We start from the raw sequence: 23,632 nt of genomic DNA, 5'->3' as shown, positions 1-23,632 counted from the left end.
GAAGTACAGAAAGTAATCAGGAAATCTAATAGAATATTATGATTTACTGCAAGGGGAACTGAATGCAAGAATTGGGAAGCTATATTCCAATTATACAGGGCACTGGCAAGACCACATCTGGAGTACAATATACAGTACTGATCACCGTACTTGCATAAGGATGTTAATGCATTGGAAGTAGTTCAGAGAAGGTTTCTACACAAATACATAGAATGAATGGATTTCTTCATATGCAAACGCTAGACTCCTTTCATCTGGAGTTTGACTTAATTGAAACAGATAAGATCCTGAGGAGACTTGACTAATTGGATATCAAAGGATGTTTCCTCCTTTGGTAGAACCTAGAACTAGGGTGGTGTCGCCCCTTTAATACAAAAGAGAAGGCATTCATTTTTTTCTTAGAGTTGGTGGTTATTGAAATTCCCTCCCTCAAAACACAGTGAATGCAAAATATTTAAATATTTTTTAAGTCAGACGTAGGTAGATTGTAGATTACAAAGGGGGTGAAAGATTATCAGGGATATGCAGGATTGTAGTAGAGTTGAAGTTACAATCCGATCACCCATGATCTTACTGAATGGCAGAGCAGGCTCAAGAGGGAAAGGTCAGCTACTTCATTTAAAGGGCCGGAAAGAAAGGGTTAGATGTGTTTAACATTTGAAAGTTAAGTTGAAAGTTTAAAAATCCAAACAAAAAGCTTTAAAACCTTCAGCACTTATCTCCATCCAAAAATGAATCATCAGATGTACTCAAATTTCATGGCCTGAAAAAGGAACCAGGTGAGTCTGTTGATGATTTCCTAACATCACCAAGATTGAAACTGCAGCCAGAACATATGAACTCGAGATAGATTAAGGCTGCGACAGCAGCTCACTTAATTTGATCGGAAAGCACAAGTTCACAAGATTGTAGGCGATAGACATTACCGAAGTACTTGAAATTACAGACAAGGATGTTAGCTACCCAAAAGGTGTCATTAATTGCATGTTCTTTATTGCTGAAAAGGCTCACCCTGCTATCCTGTGTTTCAGCAGTTGCAAAGAGATGAGGCTTGGCTCAGTAAACCATGAGAAGAGAAGGTCAAGCAATATCAAGAGACAGAATTAATATTTCATATTAGCGATCTTTCAGACAGTAACACTGAGGATTGGAGGCAGTACATCCATTAAAAAGCTGCTTCCAATCATAAAGATGAAATATTTAATACAAATGTATCAAGAGCATTTTGATGAAGTGGTTGGATACTTATATAAGTTTTTGAGGATCACATTGCTGTAGACCAGTAATGTATCCTCTATGTAAAGTACCAATAGACTAAAAGGAAAACTTGAAAGAACACTCCAAGGGATGGAAGAGCACAACATTCTATCATCTAAAATACCATGAATATTTTTTAGAAGAAAATCAGCTACAAAAGAGATTCAGTTTATTTGTCAATTGTTAAATCTTTAGATTTAAAAAAATGTTAATGAATGGAACAGTTATAGCGATATGGAGAAGTTTTGCTTTTAGAGAAAAAGGATATGTTAAATTCTTATCGTATTCGTAATCATTTTGTGAATACATGTGCTGGTGCCACACTTACTGCTGCACTGCATTCAAATACTTATATGCAACATGCCTCAATGACTACCATCCAGTGGCTCTGACTTTCCATAATTCTGAATTGCTTTGAGAGGTTAGTCATGGTTCATATCATCACTAGCTTCCCAGCCTGCCTCGATCCCCTGCAATTTGCCTACCTATGCAACAGGTTCATGGCACACACCATCTCCCTAGCCCTACATTCATCTCTGGAATATGTGAATAATAAGGATACCTATTGACTACAGCTCCTCCTTCAACATTATAATCCCAACCAAACTAATCTCCAAACTCAGAGACCTATGTCTCTGCTCCCCGTTCTGTAACTGGATCCTCGACTTCCTGACCCATTGATCGCAAGCAGTAAAGACAGATAACAGCACCTGCTCCACATCAATCCTCAACACCAACATACTCAGCCCTCTACTGTACTCCTTGTACTCATACAAATATTTGGCCAAACCCCAACTACCAGTGCGCTGATGACACCACCATTGTAGGTTGGATATCAAACAATGATGAGATAGAATGGTTGGTGGTGTGGTGTAAAGATCTCTCCCTCAACATCAGCAAAACTGAAGAGTTGATCATCGACTTCAGGAAGAAAGAAGGAGGGCACCACCCTATCGACACCAATGGAGCTGAGGTGGAGATGGACGAAAGCGTCAAGTTCCTAGAAGTGATGATCACTAACGATCTATCCTGGACCACCCACATTGATGCAACAGTCAAGAAGGCACAACAATGCCTCTTCTTCCTCAGGAAAGTAAGGAAATTTGGTATGTCCATAAGGACTCTCACCAACGTTTATAGATGCATCACAGAAAACATTCTATCTGGAAGCATTACAGCTTGGTAAGGCAACTACTCTATCCAAGACCGTAAGAAACACAGCCCATTCCATCATGCAACCCAAACTTCCATCCATCGACTCCATTTATACTTCTCACTGCCTTGGAAAGGCAGCCAACATCATCAAAGACTCTTCCCACTCCAGTTATAATCTCTTCAAGTTCTTCCATCAGGGAGAGATACAAAAGTTTAAACACACATACCAACAGGTTAAAGAACAGCTTCCTCCCCGCTGTTATTAGACTTTTGAATGGACCTCTCAAATTTTAAATCTAATTTTGATCTTGGGTTTTATGCAACTATTTTGCAGCTATAACTCTGTATTCCTCATTCTGTTCAATCACCCTACGATCATTGTATGTTATGACCTGCCTATACTGCACACAAAACAAAACTTTTCATTGAAACTAGATACATGTTATAATAATAAAACAAATCAGTGTCAATTAACAATACTTGTTTTCTAGCCACATGGAAATACATGCAAGGTGTACACTTGATGACATTCCATTAACTGAATCTGACTGAAAGTAAAGTATTCCATTGCACTTTACAATTACTTTGTTGATTGTAGAGCATGCTCAACCATCTTAGAATTGCAAATGGTACTCATTAAAAGTAAATAATTCATTTAATTCTTTTTTAAATGTGCGATTTCAGCAATTTGTCCAACCATCAAGGTCAATTAACTAGTATTTTATCTCTGCTGTTTGCAGAATATGACTGTGAGAAATTAAATTGCATTTGCTTTCTATGGAGTTACATAGAAATTGTAACAAAACAGATCGATTTAGCCCATCCAATCTATATTGACACTCTCTGTCTCCAGAGATCGTAGTTCACCCACTTTCCATATTTATTTCCTTCATATATTTAACCTGCTTTTAAATGTAATTTTTAGTGCTTCAATTGTTAAACATGTTTCAAAGCTTAGCTCCTCGGATGCTGCCTGAACTGCTGTGCTCTTCCAGCACCACTAATCCAGAATCATGTTTCAAAGCTTCACAACCCTCTCCAAAACAATTCTATGTATTTAGTCTATTTCCTGTAACTCTACACCTGCCAAAACATAAAAACATTCTACCCTGTCCCATCCATTCATAATTTTAAACACTGCTCTAAACACCCCTCAATCTTCCTTTCTAATGAAAGCAGTTCCAACTCTTAAACAGAAACAGAACACTTAAATGCAGGATCAAATAGTTTGTATTCAAGGAAGAAAGAGCTCATATTTCAGGTTAGTGATCTTTAAGAACTGACATCAATCCAAAATGCTAATACTGTTCACCTCTCTCTAGCATTCACAGTATTTGCTTTGTATTGTTTTTGAACTTGTATTTCCTGATACCAGGCAGAATCGTAGTGCCTCATTATCACAGTACCATTTCACTATATGTGGAGCTCAAAATCGTACACATAGTCCAAATGAGATTTTACTGAAGTTTTATATAGGTTTATACTACATTTTGATTTTTATATTTTGCATATCTTGCCTGAGAACCCAGTATCATCAGCATGCTAATTACAGCCTTATTCACGTTAGATCCTTCTTCCAATATCTCGTGAATGAAAACCAAAATACTCTTGTTTTCTATAATACTTAGATTCACTCAGACTATAGTTGTCTTGCCTACCTTAAGTTTGCTGAGATTGCTTCACTCCTTTCGCCCAATGTTACCGAATACAATAGTCTCTGGTCCTCATAATCACGTATCATAAATCGCATTTGTGGTATTGTCTGCAAGTCTGGTCCCCTGATCTAAATCGTTGGATGTCTACTTGGATATTAACAAACTGTATGCAAATATAGAAGTGCATGCATTTCGTGCGCTATTCCTCAGTTAAATCCAGCAAATTTTGCACAAGACCATCAACATAAGTGACCAATGTCCCGAGTGTACGCTTGCTTTCTCCTCTGGGGAGATCTCAGACACCAGTGAAACTAAGCTGTAAAGGGTCTTTTCCAATTCTCTCACAATCGATCCAGCCTGCGGTTCACCGTCTCCAGTCAGTGTTGCTTAGCCCACCCGCCCCTGTTTCCCATCTGGGTAGGACCTGACTACACACCGATAAAGCAGCAGCCACTCACCTCCACCGACCCCCGGGACCGAGTGCTGCCCTCCCAGCACAGGGAGCGGGGTGGTGACAGGTTATTGAGCAACCCGGCCCTGCTTCCCGACCCGGAGTGTACACCCAGACCTGCTCGCCACTGCAGCCTCTCGTTCCGCAGTCGCTCACCGTTTCTCGCAAGGGGTTTACTCGGAGATATTGATCAGTCTGGGTCCGGCCGCGGACTCTACACTTCACCTTCTCGGTTCAACCACATCAACCCCGAGCCCCGGCCGATTGATAGGCTAACTAGCCAATCAATGAGCAAAATTGCCAGCCGCTAGCCAATGGCCACTCAGAGAGCGACAAGGGCAGGGTGACAGATCCCGCCCCCGCTCCTTTGTTTGAAGTTCGGAAACGATTATCTTCATCGTTCCTAACGGTAAACGGTTCCAACAATAAAGGGAGAGAATCCGAACCCGTGTTCGAACTTCAAACGGCTCTTCCTGTTACCGCGCTAACGGAATGAGGCTGGATCCTTACCGCTGCCGCCGCAGGTGAGCTGTTACCGTTATTCCTGGAGGTTTCTCTTTCCCACCGCCCCGTCCCTCCCTCCCTCTCTCCCTCCTTCTTTCCTCGCGCGCTCCGCTCCCGATTCCACCCGCCCCCTCCCAGGGAGCGAGCCCCGCCCCGAGGTCGGCCCCCACCTTTCGTGCCAGCCCAAGTGAGATTCCCTCCAGTCCGTGGCTGTGCGGATTATCCATCTGCAAACTTTCCCTCTTTGTAAGAACGAGTGGTCTCACAGCCAGCGGCGGGCGGGTTCAGATAGTGAATGGTGTTCCGCCTGTCCTTTCGGTTTTATTTCTAAAGAGCTCCGTTACACGCGAGCAAGATACATAGGCCCCGATGGAGGGAAGCAGGAGCGGGCTAGCGGATTGTTCATGAGATGTGGGGAAGCCATCCCTCCCCCCACCCCGCTGGAAACTTGCCCGATTTTGAGTATGGGGCCCTGCTGGCGGCCTCGTTGAGCTCGGGAATTTTGCGCCGACCGTGGGGCCGGTTGTAACGGAGGCAGCGACACAGCGGGATGGGGTGTGTGGGGGGGGGGGGGGGGGGGAGGGGGAGCCGGCCACAGGGACAGTGCTCTTGACTCATTTGAGCAGTACATGGGGGGGAGGGGGGGTCCCAGCTCCTTTTGGTACCGTGGGGGCACAAGAGGGAGGGCGTTAAGATTTCTGGCTGTTGTTGTAAGGGCACCTCTGGTAGTGGATGATCACTCTCAGCCGGCGGCTCCACTGATGACGAGGATTCAACATTCAAAACCGCAGGAGGTTCCTGTCCTTAGTGCTGTATAGGGTTTACCTACTACTGAGGACGGCAGTACCTGGACTGAATTGGAGATCCAGTGGCTCCAGCAGACAGCACCTATCCCGGAAGCTGGTCATTGAGATTTGTACTTTCGTTGTGCGAAACCTTTCGGCCCATAATGCCCGTTACAGCTCTTGAGTTGAGAAATCCAACTAGTTTAATCCCCCTGCTCTATCGCGTTTTTTTTCTCTCTCCTTCAACTATTTATCTGATTTTTAAAATGAATGTTCTAATTGAAACTACTTTCAACGTTCGTACTAGATCACAGCAACTTGCTGCGTAAAAAAAAGTCTCATCGTCTTACTTTGTGTGCGTGAATCGGACACTAAATCTAAATCCTCCAGCAACTGATTATTTATTTTGCCACTGGGAATAGCATCTTATTCATTCTATTATAACCTTTCAAGATTTTGGATACCTTTATCAAACCTGTGTATGTATATTTTGATAGAATGTATTTTTCAGAAACAATTTAGTGATGAACAAATTTCGAATATAGTACAAAGAATAATCAACTGCAATTTTTGGGAATTTGACTTTAAAGATTTTTTTGACTTTTAGTTAAAAAAATTCTGTCCAGTGTATATTAAAATAAGTAACCTAAATGTTATCAATGTAATAAATACTAGAAGTAATAATAAAATAATGACATTTCCTTCTTTTCAGCTGTTTTTTCATGTCATTGTTTGCTCTCTCGAACTGTAAATCCTGACCAGGGTGCTGATTTATGATTAACTGAATAGCTCAAATTTTATATTTATTGCATGAGCTTTTAGTTTTACTTTGGAGACTGCATTCTGTTTGCAGTTAGAGATTGGTTGATGTTGACCAACTAAGTCAAATTTTGTTTTTATTTAGGGTTCTGGAAGTTTACTCATGTTTTCTCATTAAAAGTTAAAATTTGCATTTAAAAAAATCAGAGATCTTGGTCATGGTGTTGAACTAGTTGAAGTTTATTTACTTACATAATATTTACAAAATCAAAAGTGTATAGCCTAAACATTAGTGATGATGACAGTAATATCCATTTTTATTACTTTTAATATTGAACATTTCTCAAAACACTTCACAATAAGAAAATGAATGCAAACCTGAAGGATACAAAATCAGTTGGAAAAGCTTAGTCAAATTGATGTATTTTCAATAAAGATGATTGTGAGAGGTATATGGAATAAGCACACATGCATTCTGGAAAGTAAGTGTCCAACTGGAGTAGAAGCACAAAGAGATCTAAGTTTTCATATAGAGAAAGTAGCTAGATAAGTTAACAAAGGGGAATCGACATTTCGGGCATGAGCCCTTCTTCAGGAATGAGGAAAGTGTGTCCAGCAGACTAAGATAAAAGGTAGGGAGGAGGGACTTGGGGGACGAGCATTGGAAATGCGATAGGTGGAAGGAGGTCAAGGTGAGGGTGATAGGCCGGAGTGGAGGTGGGGGCGGAGAGGTCAGGAAGAAGATTGAGGCGCCTCATCTTCCGCCTAGGAACCCTCCAACCACAAGGGATGAACTCAGATTTCTCCAGTTTCCTCATTTCCCCTCTCCCCACCTTGTCTCAGTCAAATCCCTCGAACTCAGCACCGCCTTTCTAACCTGCAATCTTCTTCCTGACTTCTCCGCCCCCACCCCACTCCGGCCTATCACCCTCACCTTGACCTCCTTCCACCTATCGCATTTCCAAAGCCCGTCCCTCAAGTCCTACTGGACACACTTTCCTCATTCCTGAAGAAGGGCTCATGCCTGAAACTTCGATTCTCCTGCTCCTTGGATGCTGCCTGACCTGCTGCGCTTTTCCAGCAACACATTTTCAGCTCTGATCTCCAGCATCTGCAGTCCTCACTTTCTCCTCAAAGATAAGTTAACAAGACCATTTGAAAAAAGTTCTAGCTTATTTTCAAGGTGGAGGGAATTCAAAACAGATTTTGAAAGTAAAATGGCAAAGAAACGTGCCATTCAACCCATTTGGTCTGTGCGAGCAGGAAAAAGTTTTCAAATCTAATCCCATGTTCCATTTCTTGGTCTGCAGCCCAGTAGGTTACAGCACCTCCAGTGCATTCCCAGGTTTTTTAAAATGCTGTGTTCGGGTTTTGCAGAGATTCCCAGATCCACACTGCTATCTCAGTGAGAAAAATACACATAAACTCACATGGAACCTTTGAATCAAATACTTTCAAATCTATAGGCTCTCATTATGGAGCTTTGAATGGGAAATATGTTCATTTTATGCAGGCTGTCTAGGCTTGCCTCATAATTTTCTGCGTATTAAATAACTTTTCCCTCCAGCTCCTTCGCAAATGAGATTCTGAGATGGCATGTTGCCTTCAGGGTGCTAGGGTTTGGGATGTATCGGATTGAGTCTACAGGATTCTTAAGAGGGAGGGTGAGCATCCAAAAGTCGTGGTACACTTTTATACCAATGACATAGCTAGGGAACGGGGTGAGGACCTGTAAAGAGAAACTAGGCAGGTTGGAAGCTAGAAGGCAGGGTGAACAGAGTCATAATCTCAGGATTGCTACTGGTGTCTTGTGCTAGTGAGGCTAGGAGTAGCGCATGCAGCTGAACACGTGGCTGCAGGGCTGGTGTAGGAGAGTGGGGGGAGGGGGGCTTCAGATATGTGGATCAATGGGATATCTTTTGGGGAAGGTGGGACCTTTACAAGAAAGACCTGAACTGGAGGGGCATCAATATTCTGGACATGAGGTTTGCTAAAGCTCTTCGGGAGGTTTGAAACTAGATTAGCAGGGGGTGAGAACCAGAGCTATGGATCAGATAATGTAGTGTAGGTACTGAACAGCCAGGTACAGTGTGCAGAGAGTCTGTGAAGAGGGACAGACACTTGATAGGGCAAAGGTGCAGTCAGTGTGATGGGTTGAAATTTGGCTATTTTAACGCAAGAAGTATCAGGAATAAGGGCGATGAATGTGGAGCATGGATCAGTACTTGGAACTATGATGTTGTGGCCAATACAGAAACTTCGATATCACAGGGGCAGGAATGATTGTTGGATGTCCAAGGGTTTAGATGTTTCAAAAGGAATACAGGGGGAGGTAAAAGGTGGAGGAGTGGCATTGCTAGTCAGGGATACTATCACAGCTGCAGAAAGGGAGGTCATTTAGGAGGGTTTCTCTACAAAGTCAATAAGGGTGGAAGTCAAAAACAGGAAAGGAGTAGTTACTTTATTGGGAGTTTTCTGCAGACCTCACAGTAGCAACAAAGACATGAAGGAGCAGATTGGAAGGCAGGTTTTGGAAAGGTGCAGAAGTAACAGGGTTGTTGTCATGGGTAACTTTAACTTCCCTAATATTGATTAGAACATTCTTAGTTCAATTAGTTTGGATGGAGCAGTTTTTGTCAGGTGTGTTCAGGAAGGGTTCCTGACTCAATATGTAGCTAGGCTGACTAGAGGGGAGGCCATATTGGATTTGATGCTTGGCAACAAACAATGCCAGGTGTTAGATCTCTTGGTGGGAGAGCATTTGGGTGATAGTGGTCACAACTCCCTGACCTTTACTCATGGAGAGGGATAGAAGCAGATGGTATGGGAAAGTATTTAATTGGGGGAAGGGGAATTACAATGCTATTAGGCAGGAACTGGGCGTCTAAATTGGGAACAGACTTTCTCAGGAAAATACGCGACAGAAATGTGGAGTTTGTTTAGGAAGCACTTGCTGATAGTGGTTCAGTTGTCCCATTGAGGCAAGGAATGCATGGTAGGTTTAAAGAAGGTGACAAGGGATGTGGAACATCTAGTCAAGAGGAAGAAGGTTGAGGAGGCAAGGATTAAACAGCATTCTAGTGGGTTACAAGTTAGCCAGGAAGGAACTGAAGAACTAGAAGGGAGCATGAGAAAAGCTTTAACAGGTAGGGTTAAGGAAAAGTTGAAGGCATTCTACACTTGTGTGAGGAACAAGAGTATAGCCAGAGTGAAGGTACGGCTGATCAGGGATTGTGGAGGGAACTTGTGCTTGAAGTCAGAGGAGGTAGGGGAGGTCCTTAATGAACACATTGCTTCTGTATTCACTACTGAGAGGGATTTTGACATTTCTGAGGACAGTGTGAAACAGACTGTTGTGCTCGAACAGGCTGATGTTAAGAAGGAGGATGTGCTGAAAATTTTGAAAAGTTCCCTGAGCCAGACGGGATATACCCTAAGTTACTACAGGGGGCGCGGAAAGAGATTGCTGTGCCTTTGGTGATGATCTTTGCATCCTCACTGTCCATTGGAGTAGTGCCAGATGTTTGGAGGGTGGCAATTGTTATTTGCTTGTTCAAGAAAGGGAATAGGGATAATCCTGGGAATTGCAGACCAGTCAGTCTTACATCTGTGGTAGGAAAAGTGTTGGAGAGGATTCTGAGACACGGGATTTATAATTACTTAGAAAACCATAGTTTGATTAGAGATAGTCAGCATGGCTTTGTGAAGGCCAGGTCACGCCTCACAACCTTATTTAATTCTTTGCAGATGGGACAAAACGTGTTGATTTAAAAAAAGAGCAGTGGATGTGGTATACATGGATTTTAGCAAGGCATTTGGTAAGGTTCCCCATGGTAGGATCATTCAGAAAGTAAGGAGCATGGGATACAGGGAAATCTGGCTGTAGTTTGCCAATGACACAAAAGTTGCTGGAGGAGTGGATAGTGTGGAGGGCTGTTGTAGCTTGCAACTGGACATTGACAGGATGCAAAATTGGCCTGACAAGTGGCAGATGAAGTTCAACCTGGAAAAGTCTGAATTGATTCACTTTGGAGGATTGAATTTGAATGCAGAATATAGGTAGGCTTCTTGGCAGTGTTGAGGAACAGAGAGATCTTGGAGTCCACATCCATGAATCCCACAAAGTTGCCACCCAAGTTAGTAGGGTTATTGAGAAGGTGTATGGTGTGTTGGCTTTCATTAGCTGGGGGATTGAGTTTAAGAACGGTGAGGTTATGCTGCAGCTCTATAAGACTCCTGGTTAGACCACACTTGGAATACTATGTTCAGTTCTGGTCGCCTCATTATAGGAAGCTTTAGAGAGGGTGATGAAGATAGGATGCTGCCTGTACTGGAGGGCATGTCTTATGAAGAAAGATTGAGGGAGCTAGGGCTTTTCTTATTGGAGTGAAGAAGGATGAGAAGTGACTTCGTAGAGGTGTACAAGACGTTCAGAGGCATAGACAGAGTGGATAGCCAGAGACTTTTTCCCATGGCGGAAACATCTATCATGAGGGGACTTAATTTTAAGGTAATTGGAGGAAGGTTTACAGTAGATGTCAGAGGTAGGTTCTTTACATAGGGAGTGCTGGGTGCATGAAATGCACTGCCAGCAGTCATTGTTGCGTCAGATACATTAGGGACATTTAAGCGACTTTTAGATAGGCACATGGAAGATAGAACAATGAAGGGTACATAGGTAAGTTTGATCTTAGAGTGGGATAGAAGGCTGGCACAACATCAAGGAATGATGGGCCTATACTGTGCTGTATTATTCTATGTAAATAAAACAACCATAGTGGATTCAATCTCATTATAGCTAAAACTCATCGTCTTCTGCATACTCTCTAAAGTTATCATATTCTTCCTAAACTGCGACTACCAGAACCATTTGTAGTGTTTTAACTATGTACTGATTGGTGTTTTATACAGCTCTAATGTAACTGCCCTGCTTATTGGTTTGGCAACTATTTTTCCCGGAAGATTCTTCTTAAAAACAAAATCCTAAATAAAAAGTGTTGCAAGATGAAGAATTATTATTTCTAAACTAAGTACTTAGCATTTTGCCAAATGTTTCTGCTAAAGTGCTTATGTTGCTTATGATAAAATATGTGGATTAAGTTTATGTATCAGTATAAAAAAAATCAAATAAATATAGAGCTCACTCTGAATTATAATGTTTTTATTTTACTATTTTACCAGTAAAGTCAACTTTAAAAGAGCATTAACTTGAACTGTGTTGAATTAACAATGTTTTCAGCTATGGCGTCACATGATTAAGAAAAACCTCTAATAGCATATTCATTATAATTTATAATTTAAACTATTTTAAAGAAATTGCAAACTGAAAACCTCTTCTCCAAACCAAAGACATAATTTATAACCGTGGTACAGATATACCACTCAGACAGGCTTATTTAAGCATAATGATGTTTTCTCGTTAAGATGATAATTTAAACGGAGACGTTCAACATAATGATTAGTCTTTTCACCCCACAATAAAACACAGCTCTGCTCTTTTTGACTGAATGTTTTTTGGGCTCTTTTCATGTTAATGCAATCCAGATTGAAAAGATTGGGAGATGCAAATAAGATGTTAAAAAGCTGCCAGATTTCCAGAACCAAAAGTTTAAGGTCCCTGATCTAGGCCTCAGCCAATAAAGGAAAGATTCTGCCTTACTTGCCGGTCCTGCTCTCTTCAGGCATCTGTAGATATAGACTCCGAAGATTCTCTATCGTTCTAAGGCATCTGTAGATATAGACTCCGAAGATTCTCTATAGTTCTAAGAATTCTGCCATCTGTGTATTACTTTGCCATGTTTGTCTTTTCCAAAAACATTACTTCACAATTTTCTGGATTGAATTTCTTTGCCATTTTACTGCACTCTATCCAGTCCATTGATATTTTTCCTCCAGCTTTCTTTCTCACTATCAACCACAGAATCAATTTTCATTTCAATCAAAACATTTTTAAGCATATCCCTTCATTTAAGCTGTACTGAGTCCTGTGGGAACCCCACTGAAAATAGCTTCAATGGGCACCATCACATAACTTGCCATTTTCCTCAGGGTTCCATTTCCATTCTGCCATTGGAATTTTATGCTGAATCATTTAAAATGCCACAGACATGTATGGGGTGACACATGAAGTGCTAGGATAAGAAGGGATTTCAGTTGTGAGCATGGCATCATCAGGTACAGATGAAACTGTAAAAGAACCTGGAAAAAAACATGAAGCTGTTCATCATTCACCCACCTTTGCATTGAAGGGCGTTGGCCAAAATCATTCAGCAGTGAAACTTGAAATGTAGAATTTCAAAATCCTCTGAAGACTTGACCAGTCAATGCCCTGAGATGGATTTATATATGGAGAATACTGATGCTGCCCTTGAGGATCCACATTTTCTCATCTTGATTGATTTTTCACTGCACCAGAATACCAATCTTCTTCATTCTTCCATGCCTCCAACTTTGCTGTTTGATCTTCCCTGGATTCTTTCTTCCCTGTCCTCAATCTTACTGTGCATCCCTCTGTCACTATTGACTTGCTCTTCTAGATCCTAAGTTTCAGTGCAAACTGTCATGTGCTTACTCCTCTCCATGTGTCACAGAGATCAACAAAAAAAAGGCTACTGTACAAAGGTGATAGTTGAATGACACTTAAATGAAAGTAAGCTTGATGCCACAAGACTTTGTGCACTGCTGACATTGCCATGAATGTTGAATGTAGTTTTAAAAAATATTTAATTACAATGTGCATTCATACTGTGCAAATGTCTCACAAATAGGAACCTGCCATGGGATGGTTCGAGGTCTAATCCACCACAAGCATCCTGTTGAGTTAACCTCTAAATTTGAACCTGCTGTCAGGGAAATGACATTTCACCTCCTGCCTAATTAAATTCATTCTGCCCGCCATGTTTGCCATTCTTGTAGGCCTCATAAAGTTTCCCCCTATGTATCGAATTGTATATTTTTACTTCAGTTGGATAGTTCTAAGTTACTAGAAAATTTAAAAATATTAAAACTAAATTATTTGGGACATAATACCTAAAAATGATTTAGTGAAATATTAATTTAAATATGTTTAAGTAATCTAAAGTCCTAGCATCATGATGAAATGCATTCAAGAAGCAACTGCATTTTGCCCATTACAGTCATGACTCTTTTTAACTAGAGGGATAGTATCAGATAATTAATCATTGCTATAGAGAGCCATACCGCACAGAAAAGGTTCTTCGACCCATTGAATCTGACCTATCTACACTAATCTCAATTTACAACACTTGGCTCACATAGTTTTTTAAGAGATTGAGATTTCCTGACACTGTTATCGTGCCAGACTGTGTATTCCAGATCTATGCAACCCTCTGCGTGGAAACGTATTTCCTCAAATCCCCTCGAAGTCTCCTGCCCTTCATCTTAAAATTATGCCCGCTAATTATTGACTGTCAACTAGGGGAAACAGCTGCTTCCTCTCCATCTTGTTCATGCCTCTCATAATCTTATACACCTCAACACACCCTCAGACTTCTCTGCTCTAAACAAAATGACTGGAACCTATCCAACATCTCCTCATGGCTAAAATGCTGCAACCCAGGATTGATCTTGGTGAATTTTCTCTGCAACTCCTCCAGCACAAACATATCCTTTCTATAGTGCAGTGACCAGAACCGCACACATAACTCAAGCTGTGATGTGACCGATGTCGTGTACATAACCTCCTTGCAATTAAAATCTATGTCATAACTAATAAAGGCATGTGGCCTGTATGCGCTCTTAACCAACCTATTAATCTGTTCTGTTACCTTCAGAAATCTGTGAACAAGTACCCCAAGATCCCTCTGTTCTTCTGAGCTTCCTAGTGTCCTACACTTCATTGAAAACTCCCTTGTCTTGTTACTTTTTCCAAAGTTCATCACACTTTTCAGGGTTAGAGTCAATCTGACCAATCTGTCTATATTTTCCTGTAACCCAAGATCTTCTTCCTCAATATTAATCACTCAGCCAATCTTCTTGTCATCTGCAAACTTACTTATCTGCAATTCCCACATTTTTAAAAATTGTTTATACCTATATATTAAGAACAATAAAGGACATAGCACTGATCCCTGTGGCATGCCACAGGGGCACAGGCCTCTGATCACACAAACAACCTCTTACCACCAACTCTTTCTCCTATTACTAAGCTACTTTTGGATACATCTTGCCAAATTATCCTGGATTATGCGTACTTTTACACTTTAACAGTCTCTAAATTGAGAGGTTGTCAAAAGTTTTCCTGAAATCTCTATAAACTAAGTCAACTGCACTATTGTCAGCGACTCGCCTGATCACTTCCTCAGAAAATTCAATCTTTTTTTTAGGTATGGCTTACCCTGACAAAGCCATGCTGACTATCCATAATCAAACCTTGCCACTCCAAGTGGAGATTAATTCTGTCCTTAAGAATTTTCTCCAATAGTATATCTACCACTGATGTGAGATTCATTGATCTGTAATTCTTCGGTTAATCTCCACCATCCTTCTTGAAAGGTGAAACCACATTAGCTGTCTTCCACCCCTCTGGTGCTTTCCCTGTAGCCTGAAAGAAATAAAAATTTGGGCAGAGCTCCTGTAATTTCCTCTGTCACCTTCTATAGGAACCTGGGATACAATTCTGCCAAAACCTCTCAGTCCTTCTCCACAAATTCTGAATCTACATCTTCCTTCTCTCAAGTGAACACAGAAGTGAAACATTTGTTTAACATGCTACAAATGTTCTCCTGCTCCATGCTCAGAGAAAAGAAAAACAAGCCTTATTTAATTTTTAATTTTAATAAATATCAGAGACATTTGTCTGAATTGTTGATCTTTTTATTTGGCATATGTAGAATAAACAAAAATTGGGAATTTGTTTTAGAGTTCAAAAGTTTCAATAGTCAAAAAGATCATTGCATAGCAACATGAGCCAGGATTTTCATCAGAGCTGCTGATGCTGCTTCATCTTTATGACTTTGCCAGAGATGTGGTCAAAAGTGATGTGCTTCATGGTTTTCTTTATTAGTCAGCATAATATATACGTCAAAGATGCAGGACTTTGGTAAGACAGATGTCTATTGTTTATTGACAACACACTATTTACACAGTAACATTATTACAGACCTATGTACATAGTCTGCGTTCCATGGATTTGTCACTTTCAAACTTAATTACCCCAAAGCATTTCTGGTCAGTCCTCATAAACTTCAAGTCATGCAACATCCTGCTTTGTGTTTTCTTATCCCATTATCCCGTGTCAAGTGGCAATAGTGTATCATTTCCATCCTCGCTGAGTGACTTTGTTTTGTGACCTCAGATGCCTCAAGTTTAATATTTGCATTCTTGTTTTTAATCCCTCCGTGTCGTCCCTCTTGCTATCTTTGTAAATTCTCCAGTTCTACAAAATCAGTCTTCCAAATATTCCTAACTCTTCTGCTCTGACTTCTCATGAGTTTCTCCCCTTCTTCCCAGTTGCTGTTGCCAGTTATCTCTTCAGCACATTAGACCCCAAGCTCTGTAGTTCCTCCCTAAATTCATCTGCCTTTTTATCTTTTTGTCAATCTTTAGGATACTTCTCAAAATCTATCTTTTAGATCAAGCATTTACTCTAACATTTCCTAGTTATTGTCAGGGTCATTTTCTTACACTTCTGTTAACCTTGCAGCACTTTCTCATGTTAAAGGTGCTATATAATTATAAATTGTTGTAATTTAATTTGAAATAATAATATAAAAGATGATTGAATCTGAGATTTATTGCAGTTGCTGTTTCCTGTTTTAAACTATTGATTAATGTTATATCTTAAGCCTTGAAAATATATGGAGATGTTACACTTGAAAATTTGGAGCAGGAGAAGGCTACTCAGCTCATCGAGCCTGTTCCACCAATGAATAAGATCAGGAATGACCTGATTGTCAGCACAACTTTGTGTTCCATCCTACACCAGATAAGCTTTGATTCCCTTGTTAGTCAAGAATTATATGGTTGGAGGAACTTTATTTACATGCCTTACAATTTCTGCTCCCATGGTTCAGCGGTCAGCCTCAGTTCAGTCTCTGTCTCTTTCTCTCAGTGACCACACCCAGGTTTAATTGTAGTCAGAAATAACAGTAATTCTGAGGACAAGGAGGTTTACAGAATAATACAAAGGAGGACCAAGAAACTGATAAGGAAACAGAGAATAGAATTATGAATGCAATCTAGAAAAAAGATAAAAACAGACTGTAAAAGCTTCTATAGGTATGTAAAAATGAAATATTTATTTAAAATGAAAGTAAGTCCACTAAAGACAGGTTATTTATAATGGGGAAACTAAATGAGGACGTGTGGAATGAAGCAGCTTCAGGAGGATTCAGACAGGCTTAGTGAATGGGCAAGAATGTGGCAAATGTAATATAATGGATAAAATGTGGGGTTATCCACTTTGGTAGAAAAATTGTGAAGAGTATTTCTTTGATGGTAAGAGGTAGAAAAGGGTTGATGTACAAAGGGATGTAGGTGTCTCTGTTAAGAATTAAAGCTAATATGCAGTTGCAGCAAGCTATTAGGAATTCTTTTGATAGTATGTTAAATAGGATTGGAATGCAGGATTAATAAAGTCTTTCTTTAATTCTACAAGAGCGTGGTTAAACTGCATCTAGAGCACTGTGTGCAATTTTGGTCTCCTTTACCTAGGAAAGATACTATTGTCATACAGGAAGTGGAACAAAGGTTCACTAGACTTGTGCCTGGGATGGCGAAGCTTTCCTTTGAAGAGAGATTGGGCGAATGGGCCTGTATTCTCTCTGGTTTTGAAGAATGAGTGATGGCTTCATTAAAACCTATAAAATACTTAAAGAAATAGATATGGTTAGATACAAGTAAGAGGTTTCCCCTAGTAGGCGAGTCTAAAAGCAGGGAGAATTTAAAAATAAGGAGAATTCCACTTAGGTCTGAGATAAAGAGAAATAATTTACTCAGAGGCTTGTGAATGTTTGGAATTCTCTGCTACAGACAGATGTGGAGGCTCAACCTCTGAATATACTTAATGCAACGATAGATAGATTTCTGATTACCTGTGTACAGAATTATGGTGAAATAACTCCACAGATGCTGCTATCCACAATCAAGTCACCATCTATTTACACATGAAAAGTCCTTGATTCAAGTACTGTCTCTTCAGAGTCAATTCTCATAATGCCAGAATCTCTGACACGCCTCTTTTCATCTGTCAGCTTCTTTGATTGGACTGAGTGAACAGCTCCAGGGAACTCATGTTCTGAACTCTATATAAACTCTTGTATTGACCATGCCTCTTAGCCTTGCTAGGGCATTTCTGTGGTTCTTACAACCAGACTTCATCTCCTGTATCAAACTGTCTCTCTTGCTCTCTTGCTTGGTAGAGTCTTGTGTTCAACATTGGCATTCCTGATGCTGCTTCACCCTCCACCTCCTGTCCATGAAGACCAGACTTAACCTGGTGCAGAATCTTCTACCCATCTGCCAGTGCTTTGCCTGTAGTTGTATGTAGGATGGTCCTATAATCAAATGAGAACTTGTTATCTGGCAAGGCTGTTGACTGTTTCTTCAATCTTCCCTTCAAAGCTTGGATTGTTCTTTCTGCCAGACCATTAAATGATGGGTGGTATGTAGCTGTCCTTAAATGTCAAATCCTGTTCGACTTTAGGAAATTACCCAAATTTCCTGCTGGTAAATGATCTGTGAGCAATACCTTCAGGACTCTGTGTATTGAAAAAGCTGTGTGCAGTTTTTCTAACGTTGTCCCTGTGTTTGAGAAATGAAGTCTATGCATGTCTAACCACTTTGATTGGATATGCACAATGAATAAGAACCATGAAAGGACCTGCAGAGTCAACATGCAACCAAGTCCACGATTTACCTGGCCATTCCCACAGATGTGGGGAGCTGCTGGTGATAACTTATGTCCTTGTTGGCACTCTAGGCAGTGCCCAATAATGTGGCTATATCTGCATTCAAGCCTGGCCACCAAACATAACTTTGGAGACCCCTGAATGGCCCTGGTGGAGTTCTGCCAATATTTAGTGGCGACCTTTGCTCAGGGCAATCACTCTTGCGTCCTACAACAATATTCCGTCCTCTACTGTGAGATGGTCTCTCTGGTCTGAAAAGGTTCCAATTCTAGTTGTGGTGTCCTTTTATTTCCCCCCATCACTAGTTGTTTCAGTTTTGACAGGATTCAGTCTTTCTGTGTCCTAAGTTCTCGGTCTTTTCTCGTTGGAACGGCGAAGGATGAGGGGTGACTTGATAGAGGTTTATAAGATGATCAGAGGAATAGATAGAGTAGACAGTCAGAAACTTTTTCCCCGGGTACAACAGAGTGTTACAAGGGGACATAAATTTAAGGTGAAGGGTGGAAGGTATAGGGGAGATGTCAGGGGTGGGTTCTTTACCCAGAGAGTGGTGGGGGCATGGAATGCGCTGCCCGTGGGAGTGGTAGAGTCAGAATCATTGGCGACCTTTAAGCGGCATTTGGATAGGTACATGGATAGGTGCTTAATCTAGGATAGAAGTTCGGCACAACATCGTGGGCCGAAGGGCCTGTTTTGTGCTGTATTGTTCTATGTTCGATGTTCTATGTTCTATGTTCTATGTTCTAAGTTTGATATGGTCAGCTTTCACTGGGAGAGTGTCCAGAAAATTTAATACCATTACAGACTGTTCCACTGCAGTACTAATTGTGGTGTATCTGCTAATGGGAGGCTGCTCAATACATTCTCATTCATTACTTGGCCTCATGGACGGTGTTTTAGCTTGTAATTAGAAGCACTTATAGGTATTAGATCCCAATGCTGAATGTGGCCCAAAGTGGCACTGCCTTGTCCTCTTTATGCAGACCAAGTAAGGGTTTGTGGTCCATTAGCCAAAGTCCTGGATGCATTTGCTATTGATTATTTTTCTCCATTGGGCCACCTATGAGTTAATAATAACCCAATGCTGTATGGGGAGGCATCACAGGTCAGTACCAGATCTTGTTTGAGATCATGTTGTGTCAACACCTTTACTCCATTGGAAAGGCTTGTCTATGTGACCCATTCCAAGGCTGACCCTTTTTTAGGAGTTGATGCAATGGTGCCAGGACGAAGGCCATGTTATATATGAACTTTCCATAATAATTTACCAGCCCAAATAATGACCTAACATTCTCGACAGACATGGGAGGCAAGGCACCTTTTGATGGTCCTCACTTTATCTTCTCATCAGATGTAACTCGGTGTTGCTGACTCTGTAGCCCAAGTAGGTCACTTGGGGATCCTGGAAGACACATTTTTCCCTTCTTAGGTACATCTGTCTTGGAAAAATGCCTTAGGACAATGTCCAAGTTCTTTAAATGTTCCTTATTTGTTTTCCCTGTTATTAAAGTGTCATCTAGATAAATGGAAACCTGAGGTAGACATTACAAAATATACTTCATTGTTCGCTGAAAAGTTGAACGGTTGACAATACCTCAAATGGCAGCCTCGTGTATTGGTACAAGCACTTGTGGATATTAATCCATTTGTAAAAAGCAATTTACTATTTGTTTAAAATTCCCACAAAAGCAAACCGACCCATTGGACTTCAAAGTAGGTACAACCAGTGCTGCCCCTTCTGTAAATAGGACTAGTTTGAAGATTCCTTAAATTTCCAGCCTTCTGATTTCTGCCTCTGCTTTTGCCCGTAAGGCAAGTGGCATTGGGCAGGCCTTGCAGAATTGTGGAATTGCTTCCTGGTCAACATGCAAGGTAGTTGGAAAGTGTGGTGCTGGAAAAGCACAGCCATTCAGGCAGCATCCAAGGAGCAAGAGAGTTGACGTTTTGTGCTTGAGCTCTTCATCAGGAATGAGGGTCTGTGCTACATGCAAGGTAGCCTTAGCTCCTCTGATAGGCCTGAGGCCTTTCTGGAAGACTTCCAGGTATTTAATTAGACTTCATTCAGGCAACCATTTTCAAATCTCCCACAGTCAATTTTGCTCCATCAAGCCTGGACACGAGCTTTTTACTACAATCACTAGTAACTGAACCAGCTGCTTTTCATAAAAGATCTGAACCAAAACTATACCCTTAATCTGTAAGGATTCCCAGCTATAGTTTCTCAGTCTCCCTGAGATCTTGCACAAACTTAGAGGATTGGAGTGCAGAGTGAATTTCGTAAAAGACTAGTTCTGCGATCGCCGACATGGCCATGCCACTATCTACCTTCATTAGAATCCGATGACTATTTAGCCAGATGTTTATTTTGATCGGTTCTGGTTCGGATGTTGCTAAGCAACTTAACTGTTCCAAACCAGATGTAGGTGGACTTTCCGGGGTGTGCACTCTCCTCAAAACTGGCCTATGAGTTCTCTTATTCAACTTAGGTCTAGTGGGACTCTGTAGCTGTTTTGAGTTCACATGCTGGCAGCAGTAACAATGGCTTGCCACCCAGAATCCTGAAGAAAAATTTAACAGTTTGGCTGAGGCTTGGCTTCATTTTGGGATTTTGCTATGGGTTGACCTCGAATCCCTCTAATCACAATAAGTCTTGAGTGAAGCTATGCAATTGTCTTCATTCAAGTGGTGTTCCCCAAGCTCAGTCGGACAGACAAGGGTGTCCACGTCCTTCAGAATATCCTGCAACTCAATGCTCCACATGACACATTTTACAATGATAAAGCCAGTTGCAGGCACCTGTTTGATGTCGACTTGGGCTTCAGCTAGTAGTCGCTTTTGCATAATTACATAATTAATCTCACATACCAAATGGTGTCTAAGCATCTCATTACAGGTTAAACCAAAGTCACATTATTCTGCCAGTCATCTTAGCCGATTCAAAAATCTTGATACAGATTTTCTTAGTTCTCAAATTGCCAAGTATAAATTATAGCATCTCAGAATAGAGGAAACTTTGGATCATAATATTCCATAACTGTGTTTGTCAGTTCTTGAAAGGTTTTAGTATCTGCTGCCTCAGGGAAAGTTATGCTCCTAATAACCGAAAAAGCTGTGGCTCCACAGGCTGCCAGGAAAATTACTTGTTGATTTTCATCTGCCTGGAAAAAATGATGCATTCTTTCTACATACTGGACACAGTCTTCAACGGCAGGGTTGAATGAGTCAAGCTTCCCAAACAAAGGCAGGATGTCACATAGTCAAACAGGTTCTGGTCTTTGCCACAGATATAAATATATATTCCCAACTGTGGCAGGGAGAGAGGGAGAGTGTAGAATAGGGAGAGAGAGCAAGAGTATGGGAGGAACAGAGAAAATACAGGGGCAGAGACAGTTGTGGAATGGATGGAGTAGGATATGTGAAGGAGGGTGGGTGGGAGAGAATGTAGGTTCAAATGTGAGTGAGAACTAGATAGAGAGAGGGAAAGAGTATAGGGAATGTACAGAATGTGTAAATGTGTTTATATCTGTGTGAGACAATGAGAATGAGAGAAGAGGGAGTGAGAGGGAGAGGATGAGAATGTGTTGTGAGCTCTCTAGACAACAATCTGGCGTGTACTGTAATTCTATTGAAGCTGCCGAAGATTGGGATAAATTCAAAATCCAGCCAGGCAGAAGTTTTCCATTGCAGAAATATTTGTAATATCTATAACTACAAGTGAGGTGACAGATGACAAGACAGTGGCTAATGTTGTGCCTTTGTTTAAGAAGGGATAGAACATAGAACATAGAACAATACAGCACAGAACAGGCCCTTCGGCCCTCGATGTTGCGCTGACCTGTGAACTATTCTCAGCTCATTCCTTGACACTATCCCAAAATCATCCATGCGCTTATCTAAGGATTGTTTAAATCTCCCTAATGTGGCTGAGTTGACTACCTTAGCAGGTAGGGCATTCCATGCCCTTACCACTGTCTGCATAAAGAACTTGCCTCTGACATCTGTCTTAAATCTATTACCCCTCAATTTGTAGTTATGCCCCCTAATACAAGCTGACTTCACCATCCTAGGAAAAATTCTTTCACTGTCTACCCTATCTAATCCTCTGATCATCTTATATGTCTCTATCAAATCCCCCCTTAGCCTTCTTCTTTCCAATAAGAACAGACCCAAGTCTCTCAGCCTTTCCTCATAAGACCCTCCCTCCAGACCAGGTAACAACCTGGTAAATCTCCTCTGCACCTTTTCCAATGCTTCCCACATCCTTCCTGAAATATGGGAGCCAGAACTATACACGATATTCCAAATGTGGCTGCACCCGTGTTTTGTATAGTTGCAGCATGATATTGCGGTTCCGGAACTCAATCCCTCTAAGAATGAAACCTAACACACCATATGCCTTCTTCACAACACTATCTACCTGGGTGGCGACTTTCAGGGAACTATGTACATGGACTCCAAGATCACTGCCTTCCTGTTATTCTTCCCAAAGTGAATCACCTCACATTTAGCTGCATTGAACTCCATTTGCCACCTCTCAGTCCAATTCTGCTAATCCATCCACCTATGCCTGCATCTAAATCATTTATAAAAATGACAAACCGCAGTCGTCCCAAAACAGATCCTTGTGGCACACCACTAGTAACCGGACACAGGCTGAATATTTTCCATAAACCACCACTCGCTGCCTTCTTTTAGAAAGCCAGTTTCTAATCCAAACTGCTAAATCACCCTGAATCCCATGCCTCTTCAAAGTTCGGGAGAAGATTTGTAGCTCGGGTGCTCGTTGTTGTGGTTCTGTTCGCCGAGCCGGGAACCCGTGCTGCAGACGCACAGGTTCCTGGCTCGGCGAACAGAACCACAACAACGAGCACCCGAGATGTAAGGAGAAGCCTGGCAACTATAGATTGGTGAGTATGACTTCGATGGTGGTTAAGTTGTTGGAATGATCCTAAAAGATAGCATTTACATGCATTTGGAGAGACAAGGAATGATTAGGGATGGTCAGCATGGTTTTGTGTAAGGGAAATAGTGTCTCACAAACGTGATTGAGTTTTCTGAGGCAGTAACCATGAACATTGATGAAGGAAGAACAGTCAAATTGTTTGGAGTTTTTAGGAAAGCATTTGACAAGGTTCCGCACAGTAGACTAATTAGTAAAGTTAAATCACATGGGATTCAGGACGGGCTTGTCAATTG

General features: G+C 41.2%; 1 protein-coding gene and 1 long non-coding RNA gene across 9 annotated transcripts in view; one reads left to right on the top strand and one right to left on the bottom strand.

Moving 5' to 3' along the window:
* Positions 1–5,565, bottom strand: part of sncaip (synuclein, alpha interacting protein) — a 121,487-nt gene extending 115,922 nt beyond the window's left edge. The window contains exon 1 of one of the 5 annotated variants that reach the window (XM_072584356.1): positions 5,193–5,565. The gene's annotated coding sequence lies outside the window, so the exon portion shown is untranslated. Of the gene's footprint in view, positions 1–4,070; positions 4,091–4,525; positions 4,647–4,674; positions 4,837–5,028; positions 5,095–5,192 lie in introns of those variants that run through there. The other 4 variants (XM_072584349.1, XM_072584342.1, XM_072584361.1 and 1 more) reach the window with 4 other exon arrangements.
* Positions 4,771–23,632, top strand: part of LOC140485970 (uncharacterized) — a 60,276-nt gene continuing 41,414 nt past the window's right edge. For all 4 annotated transcript variants that reach the window (XR_011962487.1, XR_011962486.1, XR_011962485.1 and 1 more), the window contains exon 1: positions 4,771–5,042. This is a non-coding gene — a long non-coding RNA (uncharacterized lncRNA). The remainder of the gene's footprint in view (positions 5,043–23,632) is intronic.

Source organism: Chiloscyllium punctatum, chromosome 2, assembly GCF_047496795.1.
Source record: "Chiloscyllium punctatum isolate Juve2018m chromosome 2, sChiPun1.3, whole genome shotgun sequence".
In the NCBI taxonomy this organism is placed as follows: domain Eukaryota; kingdom Metazoa; phylum Chordata; class Chondrichthyes; order Orectolobiformes; family Hemiscylliidae; genus Chiloscyllium; species Chiloscyllium punctatum.
Note: the sequence above shows the minus strand (reverse complement) of the source record. Positions and strands in the feature narration are given on the sequence as shown.